Source organism: Pieris brassicae, chromosome 7, assembly GCF_905147105.1.
Source record: "Pieris brassicae chromosome 7, ilPieBrab1.1, whole genome shotgun sequence".
In the NCBI taxonomy this organism is placed as follows: domain Eukaryota; kingdom Metazoa; phylum Arthropoda; class Insecta; order Lepidoptera; family Pieridae; genus Pieris; species Pieris brassicae.
In genome coordinates this window covers 7823911-7840508 of record NC_059671.1, presented here as the reverse complement: position 1 = coordinate 7840508, position 16598 = coordinate 7823911, and positions in this window count along the sequence as shown.

The following is a 16598-nucleotide window of genomic DNA, read 5'->3' as shown; positions in this document are numbered from 1 at the left end:
CCCATAACAATTCAGATAGAATTGTACAACATTATCTAACATGCTTATAGAGCAGTATTGGCCTAGTGGCTTCCGCGTGCGACAGTCATCCCTGAGGTTGTTGTTTCGATCCCCGGCTGTGCATCAATCGATTTTCTTTGTTTGTGCGCATTTAACATTAGTTCGAACGGTGAAGGAAAACATCGTGAGGAAACCGGCTTGCCTTAGACCCAAAAAGTCGATGGCGTGCGTCTGGCACAGAAGGCTGATCACCTACTTGCCTATTCGATTAACAAATGACCATGAAACAGAAACAGAAATCTGAGGCCCAGACCTATAAAAATTGTAGCGCCATTGATTTATTTTATTTTAGACATAGACATAACATTTATTACTAACAAAACACACCAAATAACAATAATATAAAAATAAATAAAAAAGAATAATAATAGAGATATAACAATGTTTTTTAAGAAAAAGGTTTAATTGTGTAATGCGAGTGTGCTGTGGTTGTAATTGGCCCTGGCTCAGCATTATGCTGAGGAGCAGAGTTGTTCCACAGGGCTGGTCATTCTGCCAGAGACCACAGCAGCTAGTTATTTATCTAACACGTTTAACTCATCATTTTGACCACTACCTCTGCTATCACCAGTCTCCTGCGTGTTTTCTTACCAAAAAAGCAGGATCTTTGATATTCAGAGTCGAGAATAAGGGTATTAGGGTAGGGAATCAGTACATACCCTTAACGCTAAGCATTACTCAATATTTTTGTTTGTCTCGCAAGTGCGTGGCCGGCTTTTTAAGATTTAGTACGCTCTTTTCTTAAAAACCTTAAGAGGAATTGGTTCGGAAATACTTCAGTGGACAGTTGGTTCCATATAGTGGTGATGCGCGGCATAAACTGCCTTAAAAACACTATGTTGTAAAACTATGTGGTAACGACGGACATCGAGATGATGACGGGTGAAATTTCGTATTCTGACTCGACGTCCGATGATGATACGTGGCTACAGGTATTAATCGGACAACTCCTCTAAACACTCCGTGGTATGCGGTAAAAGAAGAGTGACTTCTCTACGCAACGCGAAATATATAGATGGTATGTATTGGATTTGGCATATACGATAATGTGAGGGTAATTACGGGTCCTATAATAAACTAATACATAAATACATACTTTGGACTAGAAAAAACAATAAAAGCTCTCTTACTCTACTTAAAGATATAATAATTTGTAATCAACGGGAACATATAGAATTTCCAAATCTAAATATAAAATTCAATAAGAACTAGTAACATTTAGTATTGAATATGAGATTAGCTTTGACCTAAATATTCTAAAGGCTAGACGGCAATCGATACTATATTTTACTTCACTTTAGTTGTAATAAATACTATTTATGGACGTTCAAAATAGCCATGACAACTCAACCCTAAATAAAAAGAGATGAGAAAACCTTACGAGAGATACGATGGAGAATCGCCAAACATGAGTATATAATGTAAAAGTTGGGGAATTCTCATAATTATTTATTTATAAGTTCTAAAACGTGTATGCATAAAATTGTACAAGAAAATATGACACAACAAATTTTACACACATACACATCAATTATATTAGAACATAAACAAGCTAGACAGGGGAAAAACAATTAACAACCAACCACAAAATAAGAAAAAAATCAATAAAAAATAACTAAAATAAAATACTATAAAATATTAATGTTTAACATAATACTGCTAATAAAAATAAATGAAACTCTTTTTATATTTGAAATATTTTATATGATAAAATAACGAAATATAAATTATTTATCATAGAATATTATTTTTATCATAAAATACTACCCAAAACGGGTAGGAGATTGAAATGGGAGTTTTTCAGTAAGGCGTACACCAATCAAATTTCTCGCTAAGACAAGTTTTACTTAACTTCGCTTATAGAACAATGAATGTTATACGATAACTTTACATTTAGAGTTAAACAAAAAAAATACTGCGTTCATACGTTTCATAATGTATTAGGTCCTTACAGATGAAATTGGCGTTTTGTATGGGAGGAACAAAAAGTCGAATATTTTTAAATATATTATATTTAATTAATCAAAGTATGAACCATTGTTTTCTATACACTTTTGCCATCTCATAGGTAGTTCATTGATCCCTTTACTAAAAAAAACCAGTCGGACGGGAATGAATAAAATCTGTGAAGGCGATTTGGACTGCCCCAACAGAGTTAAATTTTTTCCCTTGCAAGAAGTTGTCCAAATTTCGAAAAAATGGTAATCTGTTGGAGCAAGGTTCGGGGAGTACGGAGGATGTCTTAGACATTCCAATTGAAGCTCTTCTAATTTGGTAGCCGTCTGTTGTGGAGTGTGTGGTCTAGCGTTGTCGTGAAGTAGCAGTGGCGTGGAGCGATTGACCAGCCTAGGTTGTTTAGCCGCTAGCTTTTCCATCATGGTTTCCAATTGCTGACAATGGACATCAGCCGTAATAGTCTGCCAGATTTGAGAAAACTCCAATGAACAATACCGGCACTACTCCACCAAACGCTTACAAGTAACTTTTTTGGGGTTAATTTTCGCTTGGGACAGGATTTGGCTGGCTGGCCAGGATCCTACCATTGCGCTGAGCGCTTCCGATTATCGTAAAGAATCCATTTTTCATCACAGGTAATGATTCGGTTTAAAATACCTTCAATATTGTGCCGGTTCAGTAATGTAACGCAGCAGTCGACGCGCGTTTGCCGGTTTGCTTCAATTGCGTCAATTCGTGAGGTACCCACCTTTCAAGCTTTTTAATCTTCCCAATTTGCTTCAAGTGAATTAAAACAGTTTTATCACTAACACCGCAGCCTGCAGCTAACTCAGACGTGGTTTGCGATGGATCCGCTTCCACAATAGCCTTCAATACTTCATTATCAACTTTGGTCTCAGGCCGTCCACGGGGCTTGTTCTGCACGTCGAAATTTCCAGAACAAAAACGTTGGAACCAAAAACGAACTGTGTTTTCTTTTGCAACATGACCGCCATACACATCATTCACCCTTCGAGTCGTTTCCGCAGCACTAGTGCCACGGCGGAACTCGTACTCATAAATAATGCGATACTTTAAGTTTTCCATTTTGTAAAATGAGTGACGAAAACAAAAAAAAAACAGAAGAAAAAAACAAATGGATGACGGTCATCGAAGCACAAATACATGAGTAAATAGCTGTACAAATTTGAATTTGGAATTCCTTACCAAAGAGGAGGTATTTGAGGTCAAAGTGGCCAGTACGACAAAACGCCAATTTCATATGTAAGGACCTAATATTAAGGATGCTGAAGGATGATACACAGAACATTTTACCGAAACCGGAAGTTGGGTTCATCAACCCTGTTACTAACATTTGATATTAGAAACTCGGAATAATAAATTCATTTTGTACCCAAGTGGGTGGGTTTTAGGTCAACGGATAACAATCGGACTAAAATTTCCTTCGAGAATATTCTAACTTTAAATTAGGAAGCATTCGAATTATCATAATTTATTATCGCTACAATCACTACTTCTTTATTTACCTACATTTATTTGCGGAGCGTTGCCACGTTCATGGTTAATATTCCTAGGGTATGTTATCACTTATCTCCATAAATAAATCAGCTGATGTTTGTTCACACTAACGCCTGTTTATTGTATTAGTTTGCGTTGATTTTATTAAGGAATATTTATCAAATTCATCAGATTTGTTTATGTTGTCACAGCCATATAAACACAGCTTAATCTTGGCCTAGGAATAAATTATACACTTATATATTTTCTTAAATAAAATCCATAATCACAAAACTAATAGATTTTATTGTTGACATGATTAAAAGTCTTTATTTATTTAAAATCTAATCAGATCCGGTGTTCTCATTGAGAATGCCTCCGAAGGCTGCAAACATTGACAAGTCCTCAGGATTCAACACCCGATTGTGTCGAGTCAATGTCCTATAATGGGACGTTTCACATTAACTGTTTTGTTCTAAATATTAAAGAACACTGCTGTGCAACAGATGGCCTCCAACTAACATAAGAAAGGGTGTCATAAAACTATAATTTTGTATAAAAATTAAAAAAATCAATGCAGCTACAACCTTCCTTTGATATTTTTTTATTATACACTCAAGAAGGTTGTATATCTACTCTCGGCTGTCATATGCCATCGAATTTTGGGAGATGACTATGGTATTTATATACCTATGATTTAATTTTTTAAATGCGCACATGGAAATAAAATCAATCAATCCATTGGTGCACAGCTGTGGTTCAAACATATGACTTCAGGTTGAGATCGCTCTCAACATTCTGTTAGACCAATACAAATGAGTAACATTATCATGAGAAATAAATAATTCAACGTATTGTAGATAATGCTAATAATAGTAATTATAACATGTCTTAATAGGCTCTAATCTACTCTACTTACCGTGCGACGACAACGTTCTCACACAAGAACTCAGGTCACTCTGCGAGAGGGAGAAACTGCAGCTCATCATCGCAGCAGACTCCAATATACATCATACGCAACGGGTAATACGAACGCTCGAGCTGAGGATATGCTTAATTTTATACTTAGCAATAATATTATCTTACCAAACAGTAGAACTTCAGAACCAACATTAACACACGTTCACAAACTAGGCATAGTTACGAGAATGTGAAAACCACTGAATTTCTTCTGAATTCTTGTTGACAGACCCAACTTAATCTCGATATTATTGACTGATATCTTATTAGTCCACTAATACAAAGCTAAAACCAATAAGTAAGGGAAAAGTTATTATTTTTGAAGGCGCACAAATAAATTGAAAATATATTATTAGATAATTTATTATTTTGTTATAAAATGATTTACCTAATAGTATACAAAGTATTGTCGTATGCGTAGTATCTACAAAACTTTTCTCAATATAAATATTGCTAATGAAACGCTTCCAAATTTAATTTTTTAATCTAATAATTCGACATACGGAAAAGTGAGTACCAATTCTTTAAAGGCCGGCAACATACTTGCGAGCCCTTTGTGATTTGTCGATGGGTGAAATCAGTTAACATCAGGTGAGCCTACTGCCCCTTTTTTATAAAAAAATAAAATATTTTACGTTTAATACATGAGTAGGATACTTATTTTACGCGATTCAAAATATGTTTGACTTGTGCAGGTGTTCTTGTATATGAGTTGGCTGGATGGCTGATGGCTGACATACTTACATAATTAATATAAAATTATTACCGCTATTGAAGCATTAAGTTCATGGAGTTGTCGTGGAAGAACTATCCAAAACTGAGTGGCCTAAAAAAGATACAACTAAAATATCCCGTCCAATGTGTGTAGTACCCAAGATGAACAACAATGTGATATATCGGCTGGCATCTCATTAGAAGATTATAACGTGAGGAGCAAAAGGGCAGAGCTAATTGAAAAGTCAATTTCCGTTAATTTTCTTTAATTAAAAACGTTCAGGTTCAGTGACCTTTAACAATACATTTATAAGGCTCGTTTTTATTAAACCTCCTATATACAACTTACAGATTATATAATTTTATTCTGTATTTATTTTAATTGGTATTATTAATAAGGGAAATGAGTGTAACAAGTATATATTATTCTAGAATAAAATTAATTGTTAACTTTTTAAATTTTTACTTAGTTGTCCTTAAACTTTATAGAATTTCCATTTTTTTTTTGGAATTGAAATGTGTAGGTTTTATATGTGTCTTTAGAGGCTGTGAAACACCATAATATATATTAATGGATACATTGCTTAGTACCATTTATTATCATAATACAGAGAACTTACGTAAAATCAATTAATTGTGCAAAAAAAATACTAAGTTCAATGTAGACAGTTTCTAAAACTTCTGTGTTTGAAATCACTTTCCTTGTCGCCATGGTTGCGAGTTCACTTCTAATTAGCTTCTAATTACTTAAGCACAAACATTAAAAGTCACTTTGCGGACCTCCCCCGAAGTATTAGTGAGCCTCCCTTTGTCACTAGAATATCTTAAGTTGTACGTTCACCGTTGTTTTAACGCTCCGTTTTCTCCCACGAAACCAAGGATTGCTGGCACATTGCTCTTTAAAATTTATTTAATAACATTAAAGTTAAATAACATAAAAGTTATTCTTTTTTTGTGAGATTATAAAACACGTCTCTTTCTGTATTTCTATACTAAAAATATATGTAGTTAAACAAAAACTATCTCTGTATGGAAAGATACAGAAAATGATATGGCTATTAAATTTAAGAACAACAGTTAAAAATATAGCGAACTTTGTCCTTAGTAATAAAGTAAATAAACAATACGTTTCCTAAAGTTTTCAATTCTATTTATTTAATCTGAGGCGTCTACAATTTTAGCGGTCAGTGAACTCCCATACCTGAATTATTATGTAGGGTGGTGGTTTACGACAATATTTCAGGCTACTCATATTCAACGCCAAATTGTATGTATTGTATTATAATATTAGGTACTGACTAATATTATGCATTAATAGCATAAACTCTTTCGGGAATTTTCAATCGGAGACAATTTTACTTGAGTAATTAAATGAAATTATCTGGCTTATACTTATGATCGTGTAATTCAATACGCTTGAAGTGTATTCTGGCAACTTTTAATAAATTTTTACAAAATTATATAAAATAGTGGTCGGGAATAATGTAAAGAAGAATTTTTACTTAATATATATATAAATAATATAAATAAGTTACAAATGCCTTGTTAACAAAAAATAAATAGGGGTAGTTAAAAAATCCACTTCGTATTGCACTAAATGTTTTAAACTGTACGTTTAATGTTGTTTATGTATCAATGACTAAATCAAGAAAAGTGTGTTATGTAGACAATATTGTATTCTGTCATTAAAGAAGTGTGAATCTATTAAAGAATTTCTATCTTAAGATAAAAACCGTGTTGATATTTTACAAATGTCGCATGAACGCGGCTATAATTCTTAGTTAAACACTGTCTTCGCCGTATTTTGGGTATTTGCTGGCCCGATAAGATCTCCGTCGAGCTACCGAAAAACCTAGATTAGCCAGCAGTTTAAGCGACGCAAGTTAAAGTGGATAGGCCATACACAGCAGGGGTTCTAATCAAAGCAGGTGCTTGATTGGAATCCACAAAGAAAGTGAAAGCGTGGCCGACCCAAGCAAAACTGGCATCGAACAATTTCAGATGAGGCCCGAAAAGACTTGGAGCGAGGTGAAATACGAGGTTCAGGACCGAACGCGCTGGAGACCTGCGGACGCCCTCTGTCCCATCTGAGTCAAGAATTACCATTTATCGATTCGCTAGTCCAGACAATTTCTTATAATGTAATAGAAAACGTCGTATTTTAGCCCCAGGAAGCTAAGCTAATTAGTTATCGCTTACATATAACTATACTCTCTTTTAGTTACTTTTGACTATTTAATGTTAGTGATTTTTAAACTTCCCACAATTACATTGACTGGTAATCACTTTAACCTGTAAGTGAATTAACAAACGGTTGAGACCTTTAATAGAGTTAGTAGTTTGCCGGACGATAACTTCAGAGTTTTTAAACAAGTTAACGTTTCATACAAATTGTTCGTGCCATTTATCGTTTTGGTTGTAATGCTGTTTTTGTTTCACTTAATGGATAGGGGAAACAATATTATAATGGGAATATATAGGCTTCATAATTAAAAGTTAAGAGATATGTAAATTTAGTAATAATTTTATTTCTCATTTTACATACGTAATAGGAAACAGTCATGTCATAACTTACGTAGACTTAAACGATTCATGTTATCTGGACTTCATCAAAAACTTTCTTAAACTTATTTATTAATTCATTTTGTTTTGATTTATAATAATTATATATATATATATAAATAATTGTAAATCTTTTAACTTTGTACGTTAAGAAAATTGTAAATATTGTGTAATTGTATAATAATTTTAATTACAATAATACTTTCATTAATGTATATTCCATAAGCTTCTTTATTTCAATTTATTCCATCTTTAAATTGTAATGCCATATTATTTCTACGTGCATAAGGCCAAAAATGTGTAGTTTTTATACTTTAGGTACCGACTGCCGAGTACTATGTTACGTCGTAATGTCTAACTAAATAATGTCAATGATCGAAATTGTACATTTTTGTCGTAGCGATATAATATGACATTGTTAATAATTTAGAGGTTCTAAATTATATTAAATCTATTTTTTTTGGGAACGGAATCTTGCCGTTGGACTGAAGGACCGTGAAAGCTCAGCTCAAGCTGTTTTGGCGAGCATAGCTTGGCTGGAATTGCCTTTTGCCGTGACTAGCGCAAAGGTGTCTCCTGTGAAACTTCGACCAATTTGTCAATTTACTGAAGGGCAGAACGGAAACTCCCTGGAGAGAGCTAAGTAACTAATAAAGGACGCTTTCTCCGGTAAAGGCGGTTTTTTACCCTAGCCTGATTTTAATTTTGCTTTGCCGTGCGGGTGGCTTTTAATTTGTCGTGAGCTATTGTTAATAGGTCATCCAGATCCGTTAAAACGTGTCGGGAAGTTTAAATAGTTAAAGGTTCTGCACACCAACGGAGTGGAATTAATTAAGCCTTGCCGAAGTTGGCGTTGGCTTGGCTCCAGGTCGGGGTGGAGATCGACGTTCCTCAAGTAGAAGGGCGCATTGGGCTGGAGTGTCTTCAGCGTGTGGATGTGGGAGGGGGTCGCTCTCCGGGGTTGCTATGTCGAAGAAGAGCGCACCAGGGGTCTCGTTTTCATATCATGTTCTTGGCAAATAAATAATTTAATGATATTAATCAATTTCATTATCACTTAGATTTTTTTAAATGACGTCTGAATAGGTGTTGACATTTATGTTACAATGCTCAAACAAAAATGCTAAATAAAATTACTTCGACAGTCACCCAAATATAAATAACAGTAATCAATACTCTACATGATTTTAAAATTAGCTACATACAGTGTGTATCATATTTGTATGTAATTAATATGTGTCTGTGATAAATTAAAAATATTTTTTGCACTTTATTGATTATATTCGATACATTTTTTACTTTCGTTTATTATTATATCACGATAAATATGAAAAAATATTAACGTCTTAAACACACAATCAGCTATGTAAATTATGAATCCAAAAATTGTTACTAATAAAGTCAAAATTAAGTTTCTTAGTTAAGTCACGCATTTGACGCATTCCACGGATTTCTTATTATAAAGTGCAGGTCTCCAGGCTCATATTTTACCCAATCATTACCTCTCAATGTTGCTTATTCCGACCTTGTTAGTGTGTTCCCTTCTACTCTGTGTGTGCATTTTTCATTTCAATATTTCATAAGCTAAATAAAATACAAAATATTCGTAGGTCTGAATCTAAGAGCGGACGTAAAGTGATTGGCGGCGGGATGCAATCTGTTGACTTCCGCTTGTTCCGTAGAAGTTGTTAACTGAAGTGAAATACAATCTGTCCATCTTACAGACGTGCCTGAAAATTTTGATATCCATTCCAACTACATATAATTTTTTTTTTACAAATAGGACAAATTATGCTAGGTAACACGGCCGACACTTACACTGACTGAAAGCTCGCTAGTGTGCCTTTTGTATTGTTGTCTGATCTTTTGACTTGTGATGGTTCGCTAATATTTCGATGGTGCGCTGTTCACATATAGTTCTGATGCGCGGCGTAAAGTGCCTTGAGAAACGCTCACCTCTGAAACTAGGGGCATCAAGGTATTTTGTATTAACAAAGAATTATTGCTGACTTTAGCCATCAATAAACATGGGCTGGACCTTTCTGCATCTGTGTCATTACGTCTGCTTTATTGGCTTCTTTAGACCATTCCAGGCATACCAAGCTTGGCACTGTGTGAGTTTTATTCTTTCTTCTTTCCCCCCTTCTTTCTTCAAGGATTTCCCTTCTTAAAACTATATCAGCTTTTTACTTTAATTTAATTATCTGCGAAAATTGTCCTCAGTTTTGAAACTGTGTGAAGGTTGTATTCAGAGCCGAAACAGTTATCGGCACTCGAAGATTAATTGGAAGAACTCTCTTAGATAAAATACTACCAGCGGAAATTAAATTAGTACTATCGAAAATATTTCCAAATAAAATGTGTATTTAGTTATAAACAAAACCAGTGGCGATACAACCTCATAGGGCTGTATCGGCTTCAAGATCATTTGTTTTTCAATCAGCCTGACACACGCCGTCGATTTGTTGGGTTGGCCGGTTTCCTCAAAATTAATTCTAGAGTTAAATGCGCACAGCTAGGATTTACGACCACAGGGATGTCGCACGCTGTATGCCATTTGGCCAATACAGGGCTTGAATTTTTGACTTATGTACTTAAATACAAATAGCAGTAATAAAATCTTTATAAGTACTTAAAACATCCCTATAACTCCATTTTTTAACCTACTTCCATGAAACCGATGTTCCTGTTATCTCGATCGATACGTAATCTTTTCGTTTAGACCGTATACATATTTGTTACATTCAGCTTCCAAAAAATCAGCATATGGGTGAAAATCCCTCATCAAATCGACATAAAGATAAAACTATAGATAATAAATTTAAATAAAAACTTATATTTTTTAATCTCACATAGTTGAACAAAAAACACACAGTTATTCCTTGACATTTTTTTTAACTCGGCGTTCAGCCGTTTATTTAGGTTTAAGACAAATTAAGGCATACATGACTTCAGGACCAGATAGGACGACAGACGCAACACACACCACACACTACACACACCACACGCCACAAGTCCAAGGTCAAGGTCCTTAATTCATTATTGAACATATGAAGTACTGAAAAACATCGAGACGCAAATAATGTAGCGGCATATTTTGAAATCCAATAGATGGCACTTATACATTTCATTAGACTCACTTATAAAATAGTTATCTGCCATTCTTGACTTGGCTCTAACTGACCACGATCTCTGAAAATCACTGAACACCGAGTTATGTAACGAATATAATAAATTCATATTTGTTTTCAAAAGATTTGTATTCGAATGCTGTTATTCTAAGAACAAATTCGACGTATAAAATCTTGTTATCCGTGGTAGGGGTAGAGTGGGAACCAAGTTGTTTCCATATTTCAACGAGTAGTTTGGCCCTGAGAGAAGTTTTGCCTCTTTATCAAGCTTCTTCAAGCGCTATTTATATTAAGATATATGTACCGTGGTCATTAGGAGAACTTTTAACTAATTTTGCTAACTACTTAGATCTATCAATGTTATCATTTAAAAAAAAACCAAGGTGAAGTCAGGATTTATAGAATTAAAAACTGAAGGTTTTTAAGGCACAAAGTGCACCAGGACATTTTGAAACCTAGACTTATTCCTTCGAAAAAAGAGCGTACCAAATGTTAACATGCCGCAACGCGCTTGCAAGCCTGTGAGTGTGAGGAAGGCGGCAAAACACATCAGCTGAGCCCTCCAACCATTTGCCATCTATTCTGTGAAAAAAGCGTAGATAGGTGAAATTTCAAATTGCAATAAGTACCATAATATTTTAAAGGTAATTACCATTAAGCCTATATAGTATAAAAAATCCTCTGGCCTTATGCAGGTTAAGCTATTGAATTAGTATTTTCCCTTTTTTACTGTATTGAATATTGCGGAGTGTTATCTATACATTGGCCAAAAATGTTTGTATCCATTTTGTATTTCAAACAAGCATTGCATGTATCAAAAATAGCAGCGTACATACGTATTGCTCTTTTTGAATTCAATGAAGGTATTTTTTATTTCTTTTATTTTTAGTACATTTTGAGCTAGAATATAGTCGTTATTTGTTTAACAATTTATATGATTTTGTTCACAATCGATCTAAACCTGTTTATAATTTCAGATAATTTATATCAGCTTATTATTTAGCCCGAAACAGAAGTCCCTAGAGAATAAGTTGGAACTCTAGGCATGACCTGATTACCTAGATCTGTGGACCTTGAATATCCTAGTATTTACCGAGAACCCAGCCTAGGGCTTCCTATCGGTTGGGCGCATCGGAAATCTAATCATTCAACTGGATTAATGTTTAGTTGCCTTTTTTTATTAATTGATTTACAACACACTAGCTGAATACATACAGACGCAAAAATGAATACAATAAAATGTGTGTATGTGTATGTGTGTGTGTGTGTATATATATATATATATATACATATATAAATATTAGTTTATAATTAGAAGCGTAAACATAATGTAAACAATCATCGATCAATCATCATCTTAGATTCGCCAAGTTAGTTTTAGTTAGCGTCGTAATCCCACTTCCCGTAATTTTATGTTAGTTAAGCTCATATTTTAGACCAGTCAGTTGTTAACCAGCTTCAAACAAAGTGTTTACATATCTGAATATAAAAACCGCCACCAAACATAATTCACGCAAATCTATATTTTTAGTCAGACAAAAATCTGGCAAGGCAAAATAACCTTTACAGATTTAAAGCCCATTAAGTTAGTCAGTTAAATAGGATGAAATACTGAATTGTATTGCAATCTACGTATACGCTTTAAGATGATTCTTAAGGAAAATGCGAAATAATTGCTGTTTCAAAATATATCAACAGTATCAATCGTCTAATTGAATCGAGCTAATTGAATATTTTGAAACCGGACTAATTCAAGTATTACGAAATTCAATATTTTTACCTCGACATTATTCACATTTTCGACGTTTCGTTCAATGATCAATTCATAAGGAAATTTCAGATTCACAATCAGTTTCTCAGGCTACTAGTAGATTTTTTGTACTTTTACAATAGATTAGTATTATTTTCTCGGCAAACGAATGTTAAGTTGAGTGGCATACGCGCTATATACAAAGGATAATATATTGAAGTATTTCAACAAGTAACACGACTTATGTAACTTATATACTTGTTTAGTTAATAATTAGAAGCACTAATAAACAAAATGTAACAATCAACGAACACTTGAAGCCAATTGGGTTTTTAAAATTATAGCACACGACAACGACAGAACCTTTAAAAATCTACGAATTAAATTATCACGAAACTGCTTAAAATTCAAGCATTGTTACAGTAAGCTGTGTGTTTACTAAAGTGGATTGTATATTTGTTGGATGATGATTAAAGATTGAAAAAGTCTAAGACAGTTTCTCTATTCATTACTTTTAACGCGCATAACTTATAAACGTCACTTTTATACTCATTATCATCTATAGGAATCAGGTTTTTAATATCATAAAATAAAATTCATCTACTAAAAACTTTGCAGTCCTACGTAATATTTTCCGTAGCCGCAAACGATACGATAAAATGCAATACAAAATATTTAATTGAATTTGTAGTTAAAATCAAAATTGACAACGCGGAATTGAAATCGCATATTGATTGGCGCGGTGCAGCGACCTTGAACCGTCGGAATGTGGGTCACATCCGCCATCTTGTCTCACCCAACTTACCTGAAATTATGTACAGAAATTCTAATTACTCATTTGCTCACTTTTTTCATAAAGGAGCATCAAAACTTTACATACCTAACTTTTATACTTTACTAATCTAACACTTAAAATATAAAGTCGTCCTGACAGGACAGCAGATCAGAACTTTTCCCAAAAGTGCTAATTATGGTGTTGGGAAATAAATGTAACTTTAGATATATTTACAGCATTTCTGTGATAAGCCATCGTTGTCGTCCAAATCTCACAATTACTCAGGTCAATAATGAAATCTAAAACATAAATATTTAACCATTTCATAAAATTATTACATAATATAACCAGACTAATAAAAAACTACTTATATAATTTTTTTTTTCAACGGAAAAAATAGTGTTGTTCTATATTCATTGGTCTCGTGTACCTTTAATAAAGGACACCAATGAATATTCAATTTAGGCATCTACATTGTTGTCATATTCCGGAAGATGATATCAACCGGATAGGCAGGTGTGCAGTGGAATGCAAGGCTGTAGTCCTTGAACTAACTATTAGGTCAGGTGTGGGCCACAGGCCACGGCCGTGACACAGAATGCTTCAAAACATCTGGACGACACATCTGCATTCTTCTATTGTCACTCGGAGGATTCAAACATTACTTTTTAATTAATTTACTGCCAATTATTATACCGTGTATGGGTCTGAAAATGCTGCGCTTTATCCAACACTGCATCATGAAACTAATTGCGTTAGAAATTGAGGTGCTACCTAATTAATACAATTGGATTATTGTCAAACCCTCATTATATTAAATTTGTACTAAGTAAATTAATGGTTATGGTACTAAAATTCTTGCATTATTGTAAATAATATATACATAACATATAAAATACATTTTGACATTTTTATAACAATCGTCCAACTGAGTTACGTAATTTTGTTTTAATATTTAAGCTTATATTAAGTTTTAGTAATTATATTTTTTTACTAATTAATGCATAAGTTATATATTTTATTCAGGGGTAAACATTCTCAAGTCAGCCCTGCATTCCTGCCTATAGCCTTGCACCGGTGACCCAAAAAACAGGTTCACGGTCTTCCCAGGGACGCCGCGTATGGATTTTGTGCGCGGTTGAATAGATTTTTATGTAATTTTATCGGAAATGCAGTGTAAATTTGTCTCATAATAAAAATATTAACATTGCTGGTTACTTAAACTTTAATTAAACATGCAAATACATCAACTAAATCTACCATCTCTAAAGAAAATTATGAACTAATCTTATCGAGACTAAATCTTTTGTATTTTTTTCTGTCATCATACTCTATTAAACATATTGCCATCTGATTTTGAAATAGCCGAACTATATATTAGACATTATGAATATACAGTATTTATTTACCTCAATATATATATAGAAGTCAAAGTCAAACTCAAAAATCATTTATTCATATAGGTAACACAATGTACATTTATGAACGTCAATAAAATATAAATATACATTAAATGCTCTTTACATTTACTGCCAGTTCTCAAATCAACTCTCCACTGCTCTTTTTATTCGCCAAGTTTTTTTTTTGTATCACACAACGTTGTATGGAGCTGCAACCATTACACCATGTTCCACATGACATCTTAAGTAAGAAATAATTAAAAATAAATTAATTTTTATTGTCTCAGATTGTCAAAGAGGACAGATAGAGGACTATCAGAAGGAGGCATGGTGAAACAGGAGCACGCACTTACATTCTCGTGGTAACAACACGCAAATAGTCGTCATAACAAACATACACGGATTCAAGTACGACCAGTCACTACAAGTAGCACCCGTTCACCAGTATCACGCATGGCCACCATCGGCCCCCTCGCCATATTTTAGGGAGAGAGACAACCCGACGCCCGTCACCGAAGAAGTACTTACACAATAATATAAATAATATTACACAATAAATACTTTAAGCCCTTGTTTCTTTTAAAAATAGAACAACTACAATGAACCATACGAAGTATCAGTATAAGTCTAGTATTGTAGTATCAATTAAATACTCGCGTATATGAGCATGCCAAAACCAATATTGAATAATATTTGCTGACTCAAAAACCATTAAGCATTAATCACCAAAAACAATTGCCAGACACTTTTGCCTTTCAGAGGCATTCCATTTCCTCCATCGTCCAATTGGCAGTTCATTGTTCCTTCGTAGAGTTTCGGATTTTATCTCCTTTTAGGCCTAGTCGAAGATTAATGATTTGACGCTTAGCTTATCATGAGAGACCTCCTAATTAGGTGTTAATGGTATTGGGGCATTCACCCCTTTTTACAATTTTAGCGTTATTCATCGGCGTATAAATTTTTATGAGTTTCGCTATCTTAATTTATATCTTAATGAATAGTGCTGATACAAATGCTTATTTATGATAGAAGCGTTCAGCAATTTTGTATAAATTGATTAGATTGCTTCATTACTGAAATTGACAATGGCTTAAAATAATTACTAAATTCTGTGTAGCATTAAATAGTTTGACACCTGACTAGAAACGAAAAAAAATCCTCAAAAGTTTAGCGATTTTGAGAGATGGCGTTTTTTATCCTTATTTACTTTGCATAAAATAACACGAGTATGTACTTTGAAGGCAATTTTATATAAAAAAAAATTTTGTCAGGTATATTATTTCCAGGAAACATTTTTTTAGTTCAATCAAAATACCCTATATACTATCATAAAAATTGATCGTAGAGGGGTGACAATTAAAGGTTGTATGTATTATGTACGCTGTACATAAAAAAATAAAAACATTAACAATTTTCTAAAAAACACACCTTATGAATGGGTTTGAAAAATAGATAGTAGCCGATTCTCAGACTCACTGAATATGCATAAATAAATTCAAAAGCATCGGTCGAGCCGTTTCGGAGGAGTATGGTAACAAAAATTGTGACACTAGAATTTTATAAATATAGAGATGACTGCTGATGTTGTCAAGTTTTAAAACCATGTTATGATTATGCTTTTATATTGAATAGGATAGTAGTAGTGAAAAGGCTATCTCGCTCTTACATCTTGATTAGTAACATTGATGAAAATATTGATATATTTTACAACAATCGCCCAACTTACCGTTATTTCGTTTATCATGCTCTTAACGAGGTTAAAGTTTATATTTAGTTTTAGTTATTATTCTCTT